Here is an 8,156-nt window from a genome sequence, read left to right as displayed (position 1 = left end):
GAACTTGAAGATGAAATGGTAATTAAAGGAAAAACTGAAGAACTACTAATTAAACAACTCAAGACCTGTGAAAAGAAAATGCAAGAACTCACCGACTCCATCAAAAGACCAAACTTGAGAATCATGGGCATCGAAGAAGGAGAAGAGGTGCAAGCGAAGGGAATGCGTAATATATTCAACAAAATAATAACGGAAAATTTCCCAAATCTAGAGAAAGATATTCCCATACAAATGCAAGAGGCCTCCAGGACACCAAACAGACCAGATCAAAATAGAACTACTCCACGACATATCATCATTAAAACAACAAGTTCAGAAACTAAGGAAAGAATATTGAAGGCTGCGAGAGAGAAAAAACAAGTAACATACAAAGGTAAACCCATCAAAATCACAGCAGACTTCTCAACAGAAACATTAAAAGCAAGAAGAGCGTGGGGTGAGATCTTCCGGGCACTGAATGAAAATAACTTCAACCCCAGGATACTCTACCCAGCAAAGCTATCATTCAAAATAGATGGAGCAATAAAAGTCTTCCATGATAAGCAGAAACTAAAACAATATGTGACCACAAAGCCACCATTACAAAAGATTCTGCAAGGGATCCTGCACACAGAAAGTGACACCCAACTTAACCATGAAAAGGCAGGCAGCACCAAACAACAGGATAAGAAAAAGCAAGACAGTAGAGAGTAACATCAAGTTAGGTACACACAATCAAACCTTCAAACAACTAAGATAACTAAATGGCAGGAATCACCACATACCTATCAGTACTAACACTTAATGTTAATGGACTTAATTCACCCATCAAAAGACACCGTTTGACAAAATGGATTAAAAAAGAAGATCCAACAATTTGTTGCTTACAAGAGACTCATCTCACCGACAGAAATAAGCATATGCTTAGGATGAAAGGCTGGAAGAAGATTTACCAAGCCAATGGCCCCCGAAAACAAGCAGGAGTAGCAATACTTATCTCTGACAAAGTAGACTTCAAACCTACATTGATCAAACGAGATAAAGAAGGACATTCCATACTAATAAAAGGGGAAATAGACCAAAAGGAAATAATAATCATCAATCTGTACGCACCCAATGTCAACGCACCCAATTTCATCAAACATACCCTGAAAGACCTAAAAGCATATATAAACGCCAACACAGTGGTTGTGGGAGACTTTAACACTCCATTATCATCAATAGATAGGTCATCCAAACAAAAACTCAATAAAGAAATCCAAGATCTAAAATATGCAATAGATCAAGTGGACCTAGTAGATGTCTACAGAACATTTCATCCAACCTCTACACAATATACATTCTTCTCAGCAGCCCATGGAACCTTCTCCAAAATAGATCATATCCTAGGGCACAAAGCAAGCCTCAGCAAATATAAGAAAATAGAAATAATACCATGCATACTATCTGACCACAATGCAGTAAAAGTAGAACTCAACAACAAAAGTAAAGACAAAAAACATGCAAACAGCTGGAAACTAAATAACTCATTACTTAATGAAGAATGGATCATCGATGCAATAAAAGAGGAAATTAAAAAGTTCCTAGAAGTCAATGAAAATAAAAACACAACCTACCAGAACCTATGGGACACAGCTAAGGCAGTCTTGAGAGGAAAGTTTATAGCCATGAGTGCATATATTAAAAAGATTGAAAGATCCCAAATCAATGACCTAATGATACATCTCAAACTCCTAGAAAAACAAGAACAAGCAAATCCCAAAACAAATAGAAGGAGAGAAATAATAAAAATAAGAGCTGAAATCAACGAAATAGAAACCAAAAAAACCATACAAAGAATTAATGAAACAAAAAGTTGGTTCTTTGAAAAAATAAACAAGATCGATAGACCCCTGGCAAACCTGACTAAAATGAGGAGAGAAAAAACCCAAATTAGTAGAATCAGGAATGCAAAAGGGGAGATAACAACAAACACCATGGAAGTCCAGGAAATCATCAGAGACTACTTTGAGAACCTATATTCAAATAAATTTGAAAATCTAAAAGAAATGGACAGATTTCTAGATACATATGATCATCCAAAACTGAACCAAGAGGAAATTAATCACCTGAATAGACCTATAACACAAAATGAAATTGAAGCAGCAATCAAGAGTCTCCCCAAAAAGAAAAGTCCAGGACCTGATGGATTCTCTGCTGAATTCTATCAGACCTTTAAAGAAGAACTGATACCAACCCTCCTTAAACTGTTCCATGAAATAGAAAGGGAAGGAAAACTGCCAAACACATTTTATGAAGCCAGTATTACACTTATCCCAAAACCAGGCAAAGACACCTCCAAAAAGGAGAACTATAGGCCAATCTCCTTAATGAACATTGATGCAAAAATCCTCAACAAAATAATGGCAAATCGAATTCAGCAACACATCAAAAAGATTATTCACCACGACCAGGTAGGCTTCATCCCAGGGATGCAGGGGTGGTTCAACATACGAAAATCAATAAACGTAATAAACCACATTAACAGAAGCAAAGACAAAAACCACTTGATCATCTCAATAGATGCAGAAAAAGCCTTTGATAAGATCCAACATCATTTCATGATAAAAGCTCTAAGAAAACTAGGAATAGAAGGAAAGTTCCTCAACATTATAAAAGCTATATATGACAAACCTACAGCCAGCATTATACTTAATGGAGAAAAATTAAAACCATTCCCTCTAAAATCAGGAACCAGACAAGGATGCCCACTATCTCCACTCCTATTCAACATAGTACTGGAATTCCTAGCCAGAGCAATTAGGCAAGAAGAAGGAATAAAAGGAATGCAAATAGGTAAAGAAACTGTCAAAATATCCCTATTTGCAGATGACATGATCCTATACCTTAAAGACCCAAAAAACTCTACTCAGAAGCTTCTAGACATCATCAATAGCTATAGCAAGGTAGCAGGATATAAAATCAACATAGAAAAATCATTAGCATTTCTATACACTAACAATGAGCAAACTGAAAAAGAATGTATGAAAACAATTCCATTTACAATAGCCTCAAAAAAAATCAAATACCTAGGTGTAAACCTAACAAAAGATGTGAAAGACCTCTACAAGGAAAACTATACACTTCTGAAGAAAGAGATTGAGGAAGACTATAGAAAGTGGAGAGATCTCCCATGCTCATGGATTGGTAGAATCAACATAGTAAAAATGACTATACTCCCAAAAGTAATCTACATGTTTAATGCAATTCCCATCAAAATTCCAATGACATTCATTAAAGAGATTGAAAAATCTACTGTTAAATTTATATGGAAACACAAGAGGCCACGAATAGCCAAGGCAATACTCAGTCAAAAGAACAATGCAGGAGGTACCACAATACCTGACTTCAAACTATATTACAAAGCAATAATAATAAAAACAGCATGGTACTGGCAAAAAAACAGACATGAAGACCAGTGGAACAGAATAGAGGATCCAGATATAAAGCCACACAACTATAAGCAACTTATCTTTGACAAAGGAGCTAAAAATATACGATGGAGAAATAGCAGCCTCTTCAACAAAAACTGCTGGGAAAACTGGTTAGCAGTCTGCAAAAAACTGAAACTAGATCCATGTATATCACCCTATACCAAGATTAACTCAAAATGGATCAAGGATCTTAATATCAGACCCCAAACTCTTAAGTTGATACAAGAAAGAGTAGGAAATACTCTGGAGTTAGTAGGTATAGGTAAGAACTTTCTCAATGAAACCCCACAGCACAGCAACTAAGAGATAGCATAGATAAATGGGACCTCATAAAACTAAAAAGCTTCTGTTCATCAAAAGAAATGGTCTCTAAACTGAAGAGAACACCCACAGAGTGGGAGAAAATATTTGCCAACTATACATCAGACAAAGGACTGATAACCAGAATATACAGGGAACTTAAAAAACTAAATTCTCCCAAAACTAATGAACCAATAAAGAAATGGGCAGGTGAACTAAACAGAACTTTCTCAAAAGAAGAAATTCAAATGGCCAGAAAACACATGAAAAAATGCTCACCATCTCTAGCAATAAAGGAAATGCAAATTAAAACCACACTAAGATTCCACCTCACCCCTGTTAGAATAGCCATCATCAGCAACACCACCAACAACAGGTGTTGGCGAGGATGCGGGGAAAAAGGAACCCTCTTACACTGTTGGTGGGAATGTAGACTAGTACAACCACTCTGGAAAAAAATTTGGAGGCTACTTAAAAAGCTGGACATCGATCTACCATTTGATCCAGCAATACCACTCTTGGGGATATACCCAAAAGACTGTTACTCCAGAGGCACCTGCACATCCATGTTTATTGTGGCACTATTCACAATAGCCAAGTTATGGAAACAGCCAAGATGCCCCAGCACTGACGAATGGATTAAGAAAATGTGGTATCTATACACAATGGAATTTTATGCAGCCATGAAGAAGAACGAAATGTTATCATTCGCTGGTAAATGGATGGAATTGGAGAACATCATTCTGAGTGAGGTTAGCCTGGCTCAAAAGACCAAAAATCGTATGTTCTCCCTCATATGTGGACATTAGATCAAGGGCAAACAGAACAAGTGGATTGGACTATGAGCACATGATAAAAGCGAGAGCACACAAGGGAGGGGTGAGGATAGGTAAGACACCTAAAAAACTAGCTAGCATTTGTTACCCTTAATGCAGAGAAACTAAAGCAGATACCTTAAAGCAACTGAGGCCAATAGGAAAAGGGGACCAGGAACTAGAGAAAAGGTTAGATCAAAAAGAATTAACCTAGAAGGTAACACCCACGCACAGGAAATCAATGTGAGTCAATACCCTGTATAGCTATCCTTATCTCAACCAGCAAAACCCCTTGTTCCTTCCTATTATTGCTTATACTCTCTCTACAACAAAATTAGAGATAAGGGCAAAATAGTTTCTGCTGGGTATTGAGGGGGGAGCGGGAGGGGGTGGAGTGGGTGGTAAGGGAGGGGGTGGGGCAGGGGGGAGAAATAAACCAAGCCTTGTATGCACATATGAATAATAAAAGAAAAATGAAAAAAAAATAAAATAAAATAAAATGGGAAAAAAAAAAAAGAACACTGTATCTTAAAAGTATGAACAGCATTTCTAATAAAATAGGAAAAATGTATACTACATCTACACAATTTAAGTCTCTGGTACAATACATGCTATAGTTCTTTGAAACACACCTAAAAAGATAAGGAAAGTCATGATAAATCTATGTTCTTTTTGCAGCATTAACTCCAAAATTGCTGACATTTAAATTGGACATATAGGTGAATTTCCTGGTCATCAGCAACAGACACAATTTTAGAGTCATTTCCTTCCTATTTTACTCCCCAAACCTGATCCTGTTGATCAAAGAAGGTGTGACATCGCAAACAGCTATACTTTGTCAGATGAACTGGAGACAAAATGAGTATCATCAGATCAAAATGCAGCGTTCAGTACTGGGAGGTGTAGCCAGCACTCAGTGAGCCAGGCAAGGTGGCGTGCTGTGCATCACAGATCTTGATGTCATCACCACCTGTAGCAGCAACAAAGTGCTGAGAGGTCAGGGAGAAAGTCAAAGAGCAGTGGGCATAGCATGGTCTGCCAGCGTATGCAGAAGTTTTCCAGTTGCAATATCAAATATAGAGATGATTTTATTTATGGCTCGGTGGGCCAGGTATTCCCATCAAGACCACCTGCAATACTAAGAATGAATTTTCTTGTTGTGTCCAGAGAATATTTTTCCATTTCATACTGCAAATGTTCACTTTTCTTACATGAGTTCCTGTGGCCAGACACTAGGAATCAGGAAGAAAGGCCAACATCCAGGCACCCATAGGTCCTGCACCTATAGATTTCATCTGTTTGCCATTTTCCAAGTCCCAGACACAAAGATAAATGTCAGCAGGTCTGGGTGGAGCAATGGCAGGACATGGCTGATGTCCACCTACACTCCACTGCAGGTCCAGCCACTCAACACATCATCTCCAGGCCCTTACCAGGTCATCCAGGTGCCCTGTGACCACCATTTCAGAGTTTTCTTTCTTGTTTTTCCCCAGGCAAAAGACCAAATGATGTCATCATGGGCATCCAGAAATTTCTGAGGTAATTTCCACTTCTACCTGTGTGCTTTACTGTCTCCCAAGGTATGGTGTAGTTTTTATTGAAATTGTTGGGGGAGGGGCACAAATGGAAATTGAAGGTTCTGAAGAAGCCATTTTCCTTGCTCTTTTTTGGAGAGAATACTGTCCTGGGGGGGTCATTTCCTTAACCAAGGGTGAGGGGCTAATGGCCAGAGAGCAGGCTGCACTGTCCAGCTGTATGCCTCCCTACTAATGTGGTAAATTAGATGGATCTGATCATTTGGCTAATGGCCATCCAATGTACTGGCCATATAGCAAACATATTCCCAAATTAGAAAATATCCAGTTCTCATTAATAAACATGTTGTCTTTTCTCAATGATCTCTACAATCTAGGAAAATGAATATTATTCAAATACTTACAAATTTTCTGGTAAATATTTATTTAAAAGATGATGAAAAGTTCTATGCTAACATAGGAAGAAGAGTGAGTACACAGTCAACCTGACCTCAAGGAAAACCTTGCAAGGTTTGCAATGATAATGATAATGCAGCTGAGTGGTGAAAGATTTTTTTCAACTAGAAAATGGAGAAAAAAGACATTTTAAGTATGATAAAGTATTCTGTTTTCTGAGAATGGAAAATAATGTACAATCAGCATCCAATACTTAGAAGGCATCAATAATGGCAAATGATAGGAAATTATTTTCTAAAGCCTATCATGTCAAATTATATTTTGGAAACTGAACTTCTTATTTACAAGACTTAAAACTTGATCAAATGAAAGAACAGATCCAAAAATGTGCACAATTTCCAACTTGAACAAATAGGCAAATTATTAAGATGGGGAAGTTCCAGGGTGGGGAGGGGAATGTTTGAAGAAGAAGGAGGAGGCAGAGGAGGAGAGAGAGAATTATGAGTTCACTTGGAGAAATGTTAAGGTTTAGTTGCTTGAGTGGCGTCCAATGTTGAGAATGTCAAGTAGAAATAATTAAATGGAATTCAAGAGCATGGTGTAGACCAAATAGAGACTGAGGAATAAGTGACATATGTATATATATGTCACAATTGAAACTGCATGAGTAAATGATAATATCAGCAGTATATCGAGAGTTTAAAAAAAACAAAAAGGAATTTGGGGGATAGAACCAAGAAAATCACCAGCATTTAAGGGATAGTCAAAAGAAAAAGATGGTGGTTAAGGCAGGGATTCAGAAATCCTAAACTCCATGACTCCAGAAACCACTTTGATTCATTGGAGCCATATTTGGGTAATTCTGATTGCTTCTAGCCAAAATAGCTGCCATCACATAAAATTCAAAGATTGACCCTTAAGTCAGCCTTTAATTGCACCTAACAGCCATGAAAATCCCATGCAACGCAGTCAGCAAAGCATGTCCAGCCCTGGGAAAAGCCCCCTGGCCTTTTTTTTTTTCTTCTTTTTCTCCCAACAAGCAGAAGATGGAACATCAATCAGAATCAAACTCTGCGACATCCTGGACCCCTAATCCATGGATCCCTAAGCCTCCCTACACTGAGCCATCTCTCCCTGAGGGCCATTTGCAAAGCTGCCTGCATGAATCTGCAGAACAAACAGGTGAGCATCATGCACCACATGCTACTCCCCTATCCACCCCCTGGAAACAATCAGTGCAGCCACTAGGCAGACTGAATGCTGCTCCCCTCCCCAACAAAACTGAAAATCATCAACAGTGAACTGTAATCTAACACTGACAGTGGAGGTAGGTGTGAAACACTGAACCTGCCCGGGAGAACAGGGGTGGGGCAAAAACCCAAACTCTCAGTAAAGGAACACAGGCAAAGCAACAAAGGTTGAAAGCAAGGGTGGGGTAATAAACCAACCTCCCAGAGTTGCTGCTAGCACTCAGCAGAAGTCAGGAGAGGCACAAAGGCTGAGCCTGGGGTAGGGCAACAGGCCAACCTCCCAAAACAGGGCAGGTGGTGGATCCTGGAGCTGATCTCATGGGACAGACAGAAGTATTCAAAACTGAATTGCCCCACCTTGCTGGGGGAGGAGCTGACCAAACAGAGGGCAATGTAGCTGCCACCTGG

At 38.8% G+C, this 8,156-nt stretch overlaps 1 pseudogene; it reads right to left on the bottom strand.

Annotated features, from left to right (window-relative positions):
* Positions 1-5,247: 5,247 nt before the first annotated feature.
* Positions 5,248-5,862, bottom strand: LOC141414988 (WD repeat-containing protein SL1-17-like; annotated as a pseudogene).
* Positions 5,863-8,156: the final 2,294 nt, after the last annotated feature.

Source organism: Castor canadensis, chromosome 12 (assembly GCF_047511655.1).
Source record: "Castor canadensis chromosome 12, mCasCan1.hap1v2, whole genome shotgun sequence".
In the NCBI taxonomy this organism is placed as follows: domain Eukaryota; kingdom Metazoa; phylum Chordata; class Mammalia; order Rodentia; family Castoridae; genus Castor; species Castor canadensis.
The sequence above is the reverse complement of the archived record's forward strand: the minus strand, read 5'-3'. Positions and strand labels throughout refer to the sequence as shown.